The sequence below is a fragment of the Tyto alba genome, unplaced genomic scaffold (genome assembly GCF_018691265.1).
Source record: "Tyto alba isolate M040663 unplaced genomic scaffold, T.alba_DEE_v4.0 Super-Scaffold_40, whole genome shotgun sequence".
NCBI lineage: Eukaryota > Metazoa > Chordata > Aves > Strigiformes > Tytonidae > Tyto > Tyto alba.
In genome coordinates, this window is record NW_024881316.1 from 37,884,664 (window position 1) to 37,903,297 (window position 18,634).

The following is an 18,634-nucleotide window of genomic DNA, read 5'->3' on the forward strand; positions in this document are numbered from 1 at the left end:
GATTCAGAGGTTCCGCAGCCCACAAGCCACTTGCAACCTGTGTTTTGTCTGCACAAGGCAGATTAATTCAACCACTTTTGACAGAATAAACCAACTATGAAGGCTGGAGCCTATACAGATCTTTTCCAGTTGTGCTTGTCCCTGTATGAATAACTGGGCACTTAGGGCCTGAAGTTGTCAGCCAATTAGAAGATGAAGCAGTGTGTCTTGCTGAGTTATTAACTAAGCTCCTTGGCTTTAGTCCAGAAAATCCTACATATCAGACTGCAGCTGCTTCTCTTGAATCCTGTCTCATTCCAGCAGCAGATCTGGTCCAAGAGTACCATACCTAGATCAAAGAGTCTGTGTTTCATCTATTTATTTTTCAGGTCAAGCAACCATACCAAGTGGAACTAGACCATTAGAAGTCTGACAATCCACCCTGGAGAGCACAGGTAGGATAGATCCTTCAGCAACAACAACAGAGTAAGAGACAATTGTCCTTGTGCCATCCAGATGTGGGTCCAGACAGATTGGGAAATCCTAGCTGTTATTACTGGGTCTAGGGCTGGTTGGTACTTTTGTGGCTGGGAAAGAGAGGACACTTAAATCAAGAGACAAATCTACAGACTGGAAAATGTGAAGAGAGATGCTTTCTGTCACATCTCCAAAGTCAAAAATACAGTGAGTAAAGGACTTGACACAGGAAGGAGAGATGGAGGGGCAATGAGAATCACCACATGGGTTGGGCTGCAACAAGCAGCTGCATCAGACTGAACTGTGGCAAATCTGAGGACCAAGTGTTTCTCACAGAACTGAGAGCATGTAGGGAGAAAACCAACATGTATGAATGAAACATGTCTCATTTCAACAAAGATTCACCACTGTCAGTCTATTGAATTGCCAGTCCTCCCAAATATTAACAGTTCTCTTCTAGAGTTTATACACTTGTGAAGGAACATACCCCTTGAATACTGTGTGTGTGTGTATGCGTGTGTGCATGTATTCAAGCTCAGAACACAGTTGAAAAATGGCACTTTGACTCCATTGTTCAAAATGAAACAAATTTGGAATCAAAACAGTCTCAAAGCTTTGGAACTTTGGCAGTGAAAGTCAGGTGTTCCCTTCCCACTCAAACATGAATTCAACAATGATGGTGTTCTTGACCTTATTTGAAATTTTGTATTATGGCAGGTATTTACAGCTGCACCTGTTAAACACACAATACAGATTTTAATGCACAATATTTACATTGTCGTAGACACTACTCTTGTTACCCCAATGTCCTACCAGATGCTGTCTATAGATTAAGGGTTTAGGATTTAAGTGAATCAAAAACTATAATTGGATGAAACATTGAGGTGAAAGCCATAGTCTGAGGTGCATTCAATATTAGGCAGAAAATTAAGAATGTCCCAGTGACTCCTTTGATGTCAGCTCACTTTTGCTTAAGTTCATGATTGTGGAGAAACCACATGCTATGAATAAGAAACTGTTAGCTTGCTATTCATGAAAGCAAGTTACACACTGAACTGTGAAAAAAATTTTGTTTTGGGACCTTCTTTTCTCCTTGCTCAAGACAGCAATAAAGAGATTTCTGATCATAGTTCCCTAAACTGTGATCCTTAGAAAGGCATTTATATCAGTTTCAGGACTTCCTTTTAGCTTCATGAAATATATCTCCAGTGGATCCACATCATCAGGGAAGCCAAAGTAACTACAACTTTTGAAACTCTCAGGTCAATATGAAATGCCCAGAGGAAAATTGTGCAGCTGTGTCTGTCTTTTTTCTTCTGTAACATTACAAGGATGGCAAACATTGAAGGGCCTTCATGGCTACCCCCATGCCCTTCATTCTTATGCCCCTTTACTTTGTGAATCTGAAGTTCAGAGTGTCTTTAAAGTAAAGATCCTTTTTGAAAGAAAAAGCGTGTTGCCTGGTGAGACTTCCCCTCTCTGAAGTAGGCAAACTCCCCTCTGCAGGCTTAATAAGGACAACTGCTTGGGAAGAGCTAGAATATCCTTCTCCAATGGTGTGACACCCTTGACTTCAGTGACAGCAAAGAATTTGGCTACAGGATCATTTTGTATAGTATAGTGGTTAAAATCCCTGTTGCAGTTATTATCATATGAAAAAATCAGTTAAGAGCATTTTGATTCTTTGGCAAAGTCTTGAGCCCTCTGGATCTAATGTTTCTGGGGCTTAGTATGTGGGCTGGTTACCATGCAACTGCAATTTTTGTTTGTTTTGGAAATACAGAATTTCTTTTTTCAGTGCACGGATTCGATGAAATTGCCAAGTGCAATAAAGAAAATCTGAAACAATAAACAAAAAATTATCCCTGCGCATAATTTCCTTTTATGAGCTTGAAATTACTGATCTATTTCTCTGTATCTAACTGTTAAAGGATGTGCAACTTTTAAAAAAAAGGAAACTATTCAAAGCAAAAAAATCCCAAACAAACTGAAGATAAAACAACAATCCCACATCATAAAAGAAAATAGAAAATTAAAAGAAAGCTGAAATAGAGGTATAAAATGGAAAATATCTGTGGACACTGCTTCTCTAGGGGAATCTCCCTACTTTTACTTCCTCTCCAGAAAGCAAGAAGTAATAGAGTAAGTTTACTATTATTCTAACATCTTAAGTATCTTTGTTTTCAGAACCTGGTATGTTCAGAAAAAGGCCAATGTTACTGTCTAACAACATATTGATAGTGAGCTGTTACTTCCTCACCTAGTATACATTTTTAAGGCAATCACTGAAATGTTAACAAGCTATATGCATGAAATAAGTATGGTAGATAATATATCTTGATGACCTCTGCATAGAAGCCCATTCAAAGAGAGACATATGTTGCAATAGACTGTAATGTGTCACCTAAACTCTAGACTCCTTGGATTAGGGATGGAAAACACATCAGCCACTCACACATGGGAGAGAAGTGTGCCGACAGCAGCCAGCTTGTTCTTCCAGTTGGAGATAAAAATGTGTCTGAAAATGTGCATCTCTCTCTGTCTTGAGCTTGGACATCCAACACCTATATATATATATATATCATAATATATAATAATAAGAGTAAGGGGCAAAAGTAGAGTTGCAGTTTTCATTATGAAATTTCAAATTATACATATTCTATTCCCTGCAATCCATGCAAAACTCTTAATGGATAAACTGCTCTGGCACCTCTTTTTGTTGTGTTTCACAGTGGAAGTCATTGTGACATATTTTGCTCTGAAATCTGTGCTCTCAGAACATGTTAAGTCTGACTTAAGAAGTACAACATACTTAGGAGACTTTCAATGTCTAAACAGATTCAGGGCTTTAGATTAGACTGTTGTCCTGAATTTAGAGGTCTATATTCTATTTCAGAAACATAAGTTGTATTTTGGAGCTTTCCTTAGAAAATAATTTTCAAACTGATTTATAGGTAAGAAACTGCATGTTACTTATGGCTTTAAATATACTCTCCCTGTTTTGGCAGAGTATCTGTTCTTCTCCTGAGTGTCATTAGAATTTTCTATCACATTGCACCTCAGAAAAATACTTGTTTTTCATTTAGTTCTTAACTGAAAATTTAGGATTTTTAATGATTGGAATAAAAAATAGACATTTTGGCCACAAAGCCCCTAGTGCCCAAATGCTTAGCTAGTGTCGATGATTTACACCATCTGACACTCTGGTTTCAGATAGCCAGCTTATTGCTTTGGGAACTTAAAGTGACCATTTACGCATTTAACCTTAGACACAACTTTGCAATTCAGGTCTTAACTGCTTGGTACTCATCTCCATAAGAGAAACACCTCCCTTAGGAAGATTTCACATGTTATCAGGTCTGGTTTTCATTTAATCAACAAGTAGCATAGCAACTGCCTTGTCTCTTATTAGCTGTGAGAGCCTAAGCAGATACTTCAAAGGCCCTCTTGAAATTATAATGAAAAACAATTTCTAGCTGAGAATAGTAGAATCATTTGCTTTATGTTCCCACGGCACCAGAGAAGAGAGAAGAGCACAACGAAGCTGAAGAGTAATGTTGACAGAAAGAGAGGCTGAAGGCTATAAAGACATGTAAAACAATAAACATTGTATGTCGTGCCATCAAAATATTTCAGAGGTCAAAGCAGTTCAGAAAAACAGTCTGCTTTTGCAGCCTTACACTTTTGGGTTTTTTTGTTTTTTTTTTTTTCAGATTCTATTTACTACAGTAAAATTACATTGGATGCCCCTTAACTTTCTAGTGTAGGGAACAGCCAGCAATCAAGCTGTATTGTTACCCCAAAGGCTATGAGAAATGGTTATTTAAATATTGAAAAGTATTTTTGCAAAAGAGCCTTTGTCACTGCAGGTGTTTGAGTTCTCTCTCTTTGCTCACACATTCATAATTTATGCATCCTGCAAGAATTGCTTTGTTTCTTGATATGCTCAAAATTTTCATATTTCCTTCTCCATATTCCTGTCTACATTTATTGTGGTATTGCAGAAACCCAGAGGGAAAAGACCGTCTAAAGCGAAGCTAGTAAGTCCCTCTCTCTAAATCACAGTCTCTACTCTACATATAGGAAAGAGAGGAGAATAAGGTTCCAAACATGCAATTCAACTTCTTGTTCTGCTGTCCTGGATGTGTGGTTTGGCCTGCTGTGTCATGACTCACAAATAAAGCAGGTTTATAATCAGTCCTCTAACTAGGACTCACTGGGTACCAGACCAGGCCATGGCAGAGGAGATCGTAGCACTTAAGACAGCAAATGCTGTCATAACTTCAGGAGAAGCTGGGGCAATAGAAAAGAAGATCTGAAGGCACTAATCCAACCCCCAAAATGCTGAGGAAAGTACTATCCAGGATCCATTTACTGAGCACGTCAATGCTGCAGGTTACTACTGAATGAAGTTCTGAAGATGTAGCAGTAGCCAACCTGCGTTCATGAGACATCTACTGTAGTACCCTCCACTCACTGAAGAAACTGGTGTTTAGTCCTTCCTGTGCCAACAGAACTGGCATATTTTACCTGTCATACATTCTTGGCATAGTCTAACTTTCAACACTATTTATTCATGAGTCTACACTCCACTTTTCTGCTGGGATCTTCATTTCTCCATATAGCTGGGAAACTTTCTGCATTATTGTACTTCTCAGAATTTTACTTTTCAGTGTCTTGGACAATGGAGGAAAAAAGAGCTTCCACACATTTTTACATAACTAATGAAGAGTTACTTATTATATGTAGAAATAAGCAAGACTATAGGTCTTTCAGTCTTTTAAGTACACAGTGAATGAACCGATGCTCCACCTCTATTTATTGGCCAATCACTCCACTAGTGAGGAACTAATTTGCTTAGCTAGATCACAAACTGATGTAATCACAGAGCTGAAGACTGAGGCAACCCTTCTACATGGGCTGTACATTCCCCAGGTGGATATGCCACCTTATTCAGATTTAGAATGAGACTGCATTTCCCAAATAAACAGATCTAAACATGCCATCAATTAATAAGCAAATATATTGAATAATTACTAACACTCAGTTTAGTACCCTTGATGATGTAAGTCTGGAAAGTTTATTAATTTTTCATCTCTTGGACCAAAAATTTATGTGGGCCTCATTATTTATTTATTTAATGGCTGCTACTTTCTAAATTCTTAACTTTAGCACTTTCCAAACCCAGCCAAAGTTTTCTTTTTTTCCTCTCTCAGGTCCTACCACTTTTGATGTATTATTTCATTATTTCTATATTCCACTCACAAAATTCTATATAAAACCTCATTAGCACATTTCTTTCTTCCTTCTCTATTTCACTTGCTCAGTTGCTGAAACATTAATTTCTGGGCTGGTAACTGGGCAAGCTGTTCCCAGGTCTGGATCCAATCTGTAGGTCAGCCAGTTGGAGCAGTGACAGAAACACTGAACTGTGTATCATCTCCCAGATGCTAGCAGCTCTCCTCTCAAAATGTATTAATTTTTTTTTCCCATGTTCTGCTGGCCAAGGTCTTTCACTCGATGCCCACTCCTTTATCTTCTGAGCTGGTAGTTATCCTTTGGTTTCACAATGGTTACATCTGACTACCAACGCCCTAAGTCTACACCAAAAATGCAAACATTCTATGACAAGATCTTACTGCAGTGCTTAAATAAATAGTAAGTGATTCAACAGCATAACTGTTAGTAAAGTTTAAACATTCAGAACTGTTTAAGTCTGCAGATGTAAGAAAACTCACAGTTGAAGCCTCTTTTCTTTTTACTTGAGCATTACACCAAAGAGAACTCATAAGTTCAAGACTTCTATAAAGCTAAGTGTGATGAAGACAGTTGGAGGACTAGAGGAAAAGCTGTCATTCTGCAGTTTCAACACCTTTGTCTTTTAATGATTCAAGTTAAAAATCCAGGGTTAATACTTGCCTCAGGCAAGAAAGACAACAGCATAGCATACAATGTTGTATTCAGTACAGTATCGCTACAACTCAAGGCAATGAAAAAGTGCCAGCATAGAGATGTTTAGTTGAGGACAGCTAGTGTACAAACAAGAATGTGTTGATATTCTGCACTCATGTAACTGAATCTGTATGTTAGCTTTTGCCAGAATAACTCCCCAGAAAGTTACATCAATACAAACTTGTGCTTATAGTAAAACGTAAGTAGTATTTCAACAGAATTATTAAGGACTATATTTTAGGCAACCTCTGTAAAGAGAAGCAGAGCAGTAAATTCAATCCACGCTGCAGAGAACTGAGAAATACATTTACTGAACACATCCCGATCCACCTTAAAGGCTTCTCTTCGAGGCCTGTCATCAATAAGTCAACACAGTTCTCTTAAAGTAAAGAGTAATTTAATTTCCACATAAGTAACACAGTGTAACAAAGGAAAGGGTTAATATAACATAAGTCTATATGGACGCTTCTATCTTCTACACAAGGTCTTTTGCATATTCCTCTCTTTTGATACATTAGGCTCAAGGTTTTGCTTTACTTGAGCAAAACCAATGCCTGTCTCCCTTCAGAGAGACTGTTTAAATTCTTCTCCTCCATCTTTATCAATTTAATCTCCTCCATCTGTGTTTATTATCCTGGGGAAGACAGTCTAGTGAGCCCACAAAGGAGCAGAAGTAATCCACCACAGTTCCCGGGGGTTGGCTGTTACAGCTGCTGTTGGTCCTCCTGATCATCCAGCTATGGAATTTGGATAGTAAACACATAACCTTCTTAACATTTCTCATCAAGCAGTGCCCACACATTATTACAAACTGCTTCCAGCCTGTTGCCACAGAGTTGTTTATTGAATGCTGTTAGTGGGGTTGGCACTGAAAAGCAAGCAGTAGGAGATGCAGACGTTATCCGCAAGGAGAATACTTGTGATGTCCATTAGAGGAAGCACTACAGAGACACAAACTGCTGCTGTACTGCCTTTGCTCTCGAGAGAAAATGACAATGTCATCTATGTGAGCTGAGTTTGAAAAGTGATTTGCATGCTGTATGTTAACTGTTAAAGCTAGACTCTCACCTTGTATATAAATAGATTTTAATGGAAGGACAAGTGATCTGGTGTTCCCGTGTCAATTCCCCTGCACCTCACTGTTTGTGATGCATCTGTTGGTTTCTGCTACCTCCTGTCTATCACTTTAGACTTGTCTTTTAAGATCTTTAAAACTGGGTCAGGCACAATCTTTTCATTGTGTGTTTGCATCACACACAGCATAAAAAAGGGTATCCATGAAGCACCGTGATGTCTGCACCACTTGCTGGAGCAGTTCGAGGTCAAGCCTGGACCGGAGCCAACTGTGCCTATGCCATACGAGTGACTACAGCTCCTATATAAGACAGGGTCCCTGCCTGGAGACCTGCTCTGCTTGCTTGAGACAAGAGCCAGGCTATCAGGGAATTTGGGCTTCAGTGAAAACTAACCTGACAAGAGACTCTTCAGGTGAGGTTTTACAGGTGCTTTGAGCTAATCTAACCTTGTGCTCATGGGCTAATCCTGCTCTCTCCCTACCCCAACTTCTCCTTCCTGTCTAATACCTTGAGCCAGTGCAATTGTCTTTATGATATAACCTACATTCCTTGTTTCAAAATTTATTCTCACAAGAAATACAAAATGTAAAAAAGTAATTTCAATTTCTTAGTCTTTGCAAATTTGAATCCATGGAGCCAAATACATTATACTTGACTGATACCATTATGGTTGATATTGAGTGGGAGCAGAAAGGGCCTATGGTATTACTGTTTTTAGGTCAAGTCTTGCTTATTTAAATTGATCTAATGCAGTCGAATTGTACATTTCTTTAGCTTGTGCAATTTCAGGGTCTTTGGCTGTGGTTTATAAAATATCATTTGAGTAGACTATGTAAATCATTGTCTTACACAACTAACAGTTCCAATATTTCCCAAAGCAGCTGTATCAGAACTATTTTAATTCTTAAAATTATTTTTGTCTAGAATGATGAAGGATACCCCAATATTTCTTGTATTCAAATTATTAATGAGAGAGCATTAGTCTATATCCCAAAATAATTCATTACGAAAAACACTACCTGCAGCATGGTCCCTTAGTTATCCCATCTTACAGCAATATTCCCTAAATGAAATTGTACTGAAGATGTATATAGTACAAACATATACCAATTAAAAAATACTGAAAAATGTGGGATTTTTAATGTCATTGTACTAAGAAAATATTTCAATATCACTCTTTAATTGCAAAATACTGTGGTTTTCCAAATCAATAACCTTTAATTTAAAGACCCTTAAGCACACTATTGTCAGGTAGGATAAGAGATTCTACAGGCACTAGAGTCCAGAAGGTTTATTGTTTCAGCAGTGAGCAGAAGGAGGGTTATAGGTAGGTTAGGGTACTGACTGCAGAATCTTCTTATAAATCTGAATTTAAAAGAGCATATTCCCAAATAAGGAGCCTTGTCTATATTGAGAAGTTCAGTCACTTGTAGTTGATCTCATTGTTCTGCTCTTGAAATACAACCTGTTCAGCACTTTCACACTAGCTGGGCTGAATCAGGGTCAGGACACTCTTTAATCCTTAACCCAAACTAGTTTACAGACACACAGATTTAGCTGAAGTGTCTTCTGGTTTTGTAGTCTGCTGTCGCTGAGAAAACAGCACATTTGGGGAATTTTAAGGATTCTTCTAGGAGGGTCACACATTCATAGTCTATATGAGAAGCTGCCATTATTTCTCTGATACCTGGGTTAGGGGGACATTCAGTTGGATTAGAAGCCATTTACGTTGTTGCAGGAAGGCCATTTTTTATACCTGTGAGTTTAACATTACTGGCATTTCATTTTTCTCTTAATCAGCTTTCAGTGGAGTTGATCTTGACTTAACATAGGGGATGACCTCTCAAGGTCATACCCTTTCTGTCATCTGAAAAGCATTAACCATGGGACATTCTAAGACTTTTTTTCTCAACTGGCTGGCTTGTTGCTTGAGAGCAGAGTTTTAGATTTGACTTGCTAGTACTTCCTATTATGAGCTTTCTTTTGCTTTACGAATTCTTCTGTACATATTCTGTTCTGCCCGTAAGTATGAGATTTCAACTTCTAGTCTAAAATCAGTGTTAGCAAGTTGATTGTTCTGAGCAGTAAACAAAAATTGCTACCAGCTCACTGTTCTTAAAAGCAATGAGAAATTTATATGGTGTTTTTTTACCTAAGTCTTATAGAAATTGCCACCCCCTTTCACAAAATTAAATGCTTCCAAAGGCACAAGCACAGCTAAAGCTGGCCATTCCCTCGATAATTTCATGCAGTGATGTGCATATACTAACTATAATATATTTTAACTCAGATCTGCATGACTTCAACTTCCAGACATTGGTTCTTGTTACTTCCTTCCTCCTAGATTGAAAGGTTATTTAATACCCATTACATTCTCCCTGTGAATGTACTGTGATTGTGATCAAGGGCAAAACTACATCATGCTGGCAGAGGCATCCGAGGCATCTGAGCTGTCACAGTTTATACTAGCCAGCAGAAGAGGAAGTGTAGAGAAGTGCAGCACAGAGACACCAGAGCTGATTGCACGCTGAAGAGACTAAATCCAGAGAACAGCATAGTTACATTTGCAGGCAGGCTACAATTAGAGCTAATGATCAGCACTTTTACCATGCTGAGACCTCACATTAGGTCGCTCTTTTACTTTGATCCCTAGGTCTTTTTCAGAGTCCTGTTTATGAAAAGATCCAGATCATCTTGTGTCACTGCCTTATCCTTGTTTAGTATTTTACCAAATTGGGTTTTTTTGTTTCTTTGGTTTGGTTTGGTTTTTTTTTTTTTTTTTTTTTTGTTTTGTTTGGGTTTTTTTTTTTTTTTTTTTTGGTTTTGGTTTGGTTTGGTTGTTTTTTTTTTTTTTTCCTGTTTTAATTACAAATGTTATCATAAGTGATTTATTATTTACTTTAAAAAATAATCAATGAAGTCGTTGAATGGTATCAGGCCTGCTACTGATCCCCATGAAACTCCATTATAAGTATGTTCAGCTGTTGATAATTTCCTGGAGACAATCTCTTTTTAAGATCTATCACTTAACCAGTTCTTAATTCATAAAACATTTGCTTTATTAATAGTATATGATGCCAATGTTTAAATCAGATCATCCTGTGGTGCTAAATTCAAATATTTTACAAAAATAAGATTACTCAAACAAGCTTGCAATTTCATCAAAGAATAAAGTGAGATTTCTTTGACATGATCTGCTTTTCATAAAACCATGTTGTCTGGAATTAATTTTGTTTCTATCCTTTAATTATTCCTCAGCTGATTCTCTTCCCAACTTTTCTGTTATATTTTCTGGAACAGATGTCAGACTAATTGACCTACACTTACTGCAGTCATCTTGTCGGGCTTTTTGAATATTACCACACCATAAATTCACTTTAAATATTCTGGAATTTTCCTGGCATTCCAAAATTTGTTAAAAATTAGGATTAAAGATTTCATAGAGCAATTTGTGTGCAAACCACCTGTGTTCACTGAATTAAAAGTGTTTAATTCTATTTCAAATTGCTTGATATTTCCTTCAGACCATGACAAGTCAGAAAGGAATTTGCTGTTCTTATATGGTAGAAGTACATCCTCTGTATTTTGTTTCTAGGAATCCAGCTATTTTATGAATTTTAACTATTCTATGTCTTCTAATAAGAATTTGATGATTTGTTTCCACCATCATGTCAGTTCTATGTTAGGACATACTTTTCTTCCAATATGCACTTTAAAACTATATTTTATCATGCTAACATTTTTCTCTCAATATTTTTAGTTTCCCACATCCTCTTTTCAGTATTTTTTTAACCTCCAAGTTACACGCATAGGGTTTTTTTTTTCCCTGTCACCTTATTTCTTAAGGTAACAGGGCTATTTTTTTTAATAAACAATTTAGAGACTTGGATGTGAATCACTGGAAGGTTTAGGTATGTAGCCAATATATGTTAAAGCAAAACCCATTATCAGCCTAAATTTCCTGTCCAATCCCTCCAGTCCATCAGGGCCTCCAAACTGGTTTTGTCCTCGTAAATTTAACCCTTTTGAAGACACTTTGAAGTAATCAATAAATATAAAATAATTAATATTTGATATGCCTTCTCTTGCAATCAATGGTCTTTAAGCAGCATGTTTCCAGTCCAGCACCACTCTTTATCCATCACTTAACCCATCCTGCTACACCCTCATTTATCAGCAAAGCTGACTTTTATGATCTCAGCAGTCTCTGTCCTGAAGAATAAAATCAAGTTGTCCCCACTTCAGTGAAAGTGTCCCTCCTAGTTTCTCTACTAACTGTTCTAGAAATTAAATCTCCTTGCAAACGTGTTTGCCATGACTGACTATAAAGCAAAAAAAGGGCCAATTTGGAAAAGGTATAGCAACTTCACATGTAAAGAACCATTGAAAGAGTGTCACCAGAGTAAAACCTGATTCCTCACTGAAAACACCAGCCTACATGAAAAGGCAGGCTTTCCACTGAGCATCCTTCAGGATTCAGCTGAGGCCAATTAGTAGAGTAATTTGCAAAATATTACAGTGCTTCATAAGACACTTAACTCATTACCTCTTATCTGAGCATGTCATAAGCTTTGCAACACTCCTGCAAGATATAATTTTTTTTTTGTCCTTTACTGTTGTTTTTAGCTAATGGGAAACTGAGGTTCAAGTGAAATGTTCAAGATCATATACAAAACGTGCAGCAGAGTGGGGATTTGAACGCTGTTCTCCAAAAGCTGAGGGACATTAACTCGTGGACTGAGTTCCCTTTCTGTAAAAACTACAGCTGTTCTTTGAACAAGGAATTCACTTCCTGTGCAGTCAGTTCACTCCCCAGCAGCTCTCAGATTTACTTTCTTCCAGTTCTGTTATATAGCTTATTTGCTTCTAAATTTGAACAGCAGATAGAGAAATGGGCAGCTCTGGAATGGAGCATGTGATGAAATTAATTGTAATAATGTCAGATAGCCCACTAAACTGTTACCAGTCTACAAAGACAATAAGTTTACAACAATCTATAGTCATCTTTCATTGTCCTAGTTAGATTGTTTGTTTTAGCTTCTTAATTACTGAAATTCATTGTTCTCATTAGTGCCATTTGTTACCAAAAAAGAAAAAAAAAAAAGGGGGTTCTGCCAGAGTTGGAAAACTCCGAAAGTATGCGGTTGGCTCCAGCACTTCCTTCATTCTCTTGAGCTTAGGCCAGTACAGAACATCTTTGTTTTGCAGTTGTCAAGGCTCTAAGCAGTTGTTGGGGTCCCTGCACACTGCACATTTGCCATCACTTATGGGCAAAATAAAATATATTGACAGTAACAAGGGTATAACTCCCAGATGAGATTACTAAAGGTAGTTTTTCAGGAAATGGAAGTGCTGCGAATTGATGCTAGCATAAAGATTTACAGGAAGAGAACACAAACGAACAGACTTTCCTGTGGCAAAGATCATTCTTGTCTTGTGATAAACTTATAACTAGATGCTGCCAAAGGAGTCCACAGGAATTACAGTTTGCATTCCTGGCCATCTCATTCCAGTTCATTGGCCAGACTCCTTTTCCCGCAGTGTATCTATATTCATGACTGCCTTTTTGTACAAAATTGAGTTCATCCAAGAAGCTCATCCTCTAATTAATTGAGAATATGGGAAAAAGTGAGGATCTGTGTTAGCATTTCTCCAGTACCATCCTCAGGCTCTAGTGTTTGACTTTTCAGTAGCAAGCCAACTTTTACTACAGAATGTGAACATGATCAGATAAAATTTCAGTTGGAAGTGCAATTTTTATTTGCATAACAGGTACACTGAAAGTGTGTGGTGTAAATCCTGGGAATTGAGATTGGAGAGTGTGTCATTTTTTGTGTGTGATGACTGAAAACATGTATTTGTTCTTGTATACACTTTGAGAAATTCCTTGTAAAAAAATCTGATATTTCAGGTTGACATCAAAGTTTTCTAAACTCGCTGAATTTCTAAGAGCTTTAAGATATGTACATTTAGGCATCCAAACTGTATGTGGTAACCTGCTTCTAAAATAGAGAGTTGTTATGTCCTTTGCATTTGTATAGACAAATGACCTGCCATCTCTAACAAGTCTGTATTCTTTACATTATTTTTCTGAATCTACATTTTGTCCTTTTAGCTTTGTTCATGTATTAGTAAACAAATTGCATCTTATACACAAGCAGAAATAACTACTCAGAATAAATTATATAACATGAAATCATATCATGGTTGATTAAAAATTTATTTTAATGAGGTTTAAGGAATTAGTTTGTGTAAGAAGTAATGTTTTAGGTAAAAACTTTACCTTAAGCTAATGCAGAGGCAAGGAAAGGGAAAGAGGAAAAAGAGAGATGCAGAAATTTGTTGCAATTTGTGTTTAATTTTACGCTTCTGCCCATTATTACTGGACAAGCAGAGTATGGGATTAAAAGTCAGAAAACCAGGTTTAATACCAGTCCTGCTATTTTGCTGTTGTCTGCCCACAGGCAAACAGCTTCAGATGTTTCTTCCCCTGTTATTTGTTCATCTAAGTTATGGACAGTTCTCCCTCCAGCAGTGTTTGACACAGAATTAGTGCCGAGACCCACTTAATAGCATCATGACATCCAGTGGGTCATGCACATGCTATTTAATATTCAGTATGTAAAATTACACCTTGATCCCCACTGAAAAAGGAAAGGTACTTGTGCTACACTGAGAACATAGTACCTAAAATACCATTTCTTATGAGATGTCCAGCATCAAAGCATGTAGGAATGTAAATATGGACTAAAAATATGTAGCAAATTACCCTTTTTCCCTCTCAACCTCTTCCTCCCTTCCCTCTGCCTCCACCTTGAGCTTAGTAGTAGGAACAGTCTCTTACTTTCTACTCAGACCTTCTCTTCTTCAGATCACAGGTCATAAAGACATTTCTTTCCTGATTTTTTTTTTTTTTATTTTGCTATAGTGAATAACCTGTCCAGTTCTAACAGCGACATTCCTTGCTGACACTATGATGAATCACAGATCGCTTAGATACAAACGAGACTGAGTCAGTTTAAGTGAGGGGAATCCAGAGAATCTAATAGTTTGTTTCATTTTGTAAACAAAGCCAGCCCTTTTAGCATTTAAATAAAATATATTAGAAAATCAGTTAGTAACCAGTTTCAATTAAGTATACCTGTAGAATGTGCTTTTATTTCCTTTGTGGAAAAAGAAAGCATTGAATACTTTATCACTGAACTATGTTGCTGAACTATTATTATTTCAAAGAGTTAAAGCTGAGAGATATGGAGGTAGATTTCTTCAATATTATGGACTGAAATCCTAACTTCAGTGGATCAAGGGGATGGTGGCATTTATTTCAATGGCACTGAGATTTCATCTTCTGTAGCAAGCTCAGCAATTCTCTTTGCTCGCAAAGTGCTTGGATCAGGCCCCTAGGCCATTGCAAAGACCAAAGCATTTTTCTCTTCAGAAGCTTTTCTGAAAGCTCCAGAAATAAAAGCTGGCTTTTGATTTGGATGTGTCTGTAGGGTGGATTCCACCAGGGCAGGAAGGTCACCCCTTCTTCCTTCCTGGAGCTCAGGGGGAATGTGAAAAAGAGGATCCCCTGAGCACATACAAGTCTCCTTCAGTAATGAACCACATGCTTGTTGCTAGGTAAGCGTAATAATTATATTATATCCATGTTCAGCTTTTTATATCTGAATTAACCGAATAATATTAACATATTACTTGATTAATTTTGCAGTATATATAAAAAATTTCAAGTTCTTAGGCTATACTTCCTCAGTTCCAGTATTTTATGTTGAACATTTTTTTGTTGCAACAAGGAAATAATGTCTGCATCTGTAAATTAAGTGTGGGCCATATCGTTCACTGTCATTGAGGTCAAATGACAGAATAAACTTTCATCGAGAACATTGCCCAAATGGAGGACATTCAACCAAAGTGCCTACTGGAAATGGTATTTGCCCCATGATAGCTTCTGAACCACTTCTGAAGCATTTGGGACAGGGAGGTTGGCCCCAGCTAAATACATGTCAAGGATCTTTCTAACAGTTTAACAGCAGAGATGATGAATTTCCAGTCCCCAGGGATGTTCAGTGGAGCTATTCAATGTACACTAACACACAACATAGTTGAACATCTTCAGGGAGAGGACTCAGAGCACACCCACAGTGATACCATTGGACAACAGCCCTGCCTATGGTAATCTTTGCCATCACCTGCAAGATTTGAAGGTGCTGGAACACAAGGAGGATGATAATAGAGTACCTATGGTAGGTGCACTACTAAAGCCAGCCAAATGACTAATTTAAGTGGTTCTATGATTGAAAAAGGAGTTAACAGTTGATCTCTGACTGTAAGATGGGATGCGGTGTATTTAGCACTCAGAGCTAATTTCATGGTTGAACCAAGAAAGTGCAAATCCTCTGCAGTTCTTCCTTCTGAGCTAATTCCCTGATCCTTGGTTAATAAGACTTGGAGGATATTAGACAAGCTTAGAGCATCAACACAAACTGAAAATGCATTCTAGTCTCAAATCATGTGAATCAGCATCTTATCTACAACATTTCCTGCCTTTTACGATTGCTGGTATTTAGCTTACCGCAGTGACTTCAGAGTGTCAGTATATTTTGCAATTCAATTAGTCATTCCCAAGTGAATTATTGTAATTGATTCTTTTTTGGTCTCCACTGGTGATAAAGGTAATGGATGTTTTTGTCAAGCAAATGGACTTCCTCTAAATATCTGCTTCTCCATGTCACTGCCTCTGAAGTAAATGGTGAGGTATATTTCTATAAATAGACAAGTAGCTAGCAAGAGAGGAAAAAAGAGAAGGGAGAAAAAAGTGGAGAACCATATATTTCCTGACATTGCAAGTTTCATGATTGTTTAATTACCACAAACGTACATTCTTGAACCACTCTTATCTTAGGGAGCATTACAGGAAGCATAGAATAATTTGGATGTTAACAGATACTGCTTAAAATACAAAAGGGAAATTAATCAAATGCCCCCGTACAATGTCCGTTGTTTCAGTTTGGGAGAAATGATGTTCTCAGAAAAGGCTGAAGTAGCACTTCGGCACTATGGGCTGTGGCTTACAAGAAAGCAAGAATTGACATACCACTTTCCAGCAGCTGGTCTGCACTTGAAAAACAGAGCAAGCAAAGCCTGAGAAAAGCAATCAATCAGCCTCATTTCTCACAACTCTATGAAGTCCTCAGTTATGGATATCATTAACTGAATACTGTTTCCCTGCATGCAGTGAGGGGCAACATGCCAAGAGCAGGGGTAGAGTTACCTCGATAAACACCCTGAATGCCAGGTTTTAGGGCCTTCCTCTTTGTAACGCTTCTTTTAGCCACCTAGAAAAAACTTGCTGACCTAAGAAACATCCTGGATCGCATTAAAATGCCATCACATCTGAACTCTCTGGGAAGAATTTTTTCCTCATGGAAACCAAAACTGCTGATTCCTTGGCTTTTTGCCAGCGCTGCGATGTAACAGAACAGAAACGCCTGGCATTTTGCCAAGACCGTGCACATGATTTGGGAGGTACACAAGCAGCCTTTGGAAGTAGCAAAATATTATCATTTGTCTGTCAGTAGCAGTCCTTTCCTTCTCGACATTCACATGAAGATGCTAAAAGGAGAAATTCTGGTATTCTGAGATTTTCAGAAAATTAAAAGATAATAGGTATGTCCCTGGATAGCTTATGAAGGATTCCTGGTGGGCTACTGTGGTTCCATCTTTCTATTAACTGATTTTATGAAAGAAGAGCATGCATCACACACAATGGAATATTTTCCACTATATTTACCAGTCCTGTCTGATCTAAAAATTAAATCAAGGACTTTGAGAACTGTACTTAGAGGAGAATCTTTTAGAAAAGTCTGACTATGCTTTCCCTAAATTGTGTTAAAGACCTCCATGCTGTTGGCCTTGGGTGTCATATAAAAATGTGACTAAGGCCTTTGCATATCCCAAGGCATATTTTCAAAAGCAAAAGGATATTAATCTGCAGCCAAACTTGTTTGGAAATAGGCAGTCTTCTGAAATTTCTCAGCAATCTCAATATACATTTTCTCCTGTAGCCTATGTTATAGCTTTTTCTCCTATAGCCTGACTCAAAATCTAGAGTGGTACTGTCATGTACTTGTAATATACTGCAGAATTTTACATTAAAAATGGATAAAGAGGCCCATAATTTTTGTAATAATTAAAAAAGTAATTTGAATCAAAAAGCCTTATAAGTTAATATAAAATAAGCTTTATTATAATTAGAGGTGTAAAGAATTGATCAGATCCCATAAGGGTGAGACATAACTTTTAAAAAAACATTAACTGTTGTGTTTTCATTTCCTTGTAAGTTATATGAAGTGCCTGAGCATTTGGAGGATTTTAAGAACCTGCTAAGGTAAGACATCCAATTTGAACCTAAGGATGACAGCTTAAAGGTTTCCCTTATTCCACGGGTAAAGAGAACTACAAATTAAATGTGAAGGGTCAACTAACATCTCTGTGAGCCCGTGGTCATTATGTGGGACTGTATCTTGTTACCTACTCTAGGCAGAGACAATGTGGAGTTCCCATCCAGGGTGGAAACAGACTGACTTCACTGGCACCCCGCCTCTTTGAGTTGGTGTTAGAATAGCCCTTAACTAACAAACCAGATATCTTTTTAGAATTTTTTTCCTTTCTAGTGTGTTAAGCTTCACAAGACTTGCGTGTCAGCATTTCTTCCCCTGCTGGTAGAGGAGATGGGCATAGAGAAAGCATGGCAACTTGTTTGGCTCTCTTTAAGATCACAACTGCCTTCCTAGAATTTTCTATTTAATGAAAAAAAAATAATGATATTTTAAGTACGCATTCTTAACTAGTGTTTCATTAACATGATCTTATTGATTTTGATGGCTGCTGATGCCAGTTTATTTCAAATGAGGATTGGACTGTCAAAAAATCACTTAACTTCCAAATCTCCTTTCTCAATTGGATATTACGTTTTGCTTTATGTTATGTTCATGACAGGTTATACTCCATATATTTTGCATACAATTTTGTAACGCATTTTCAACCATGTTCAAGTTTAAATATCTAATCTAATACACTTATCTAGCCCCTCCCTGTATTGGTAAAACATATAGGCACAGCCAATGAGTGCCTGTAAAATGTCCTAA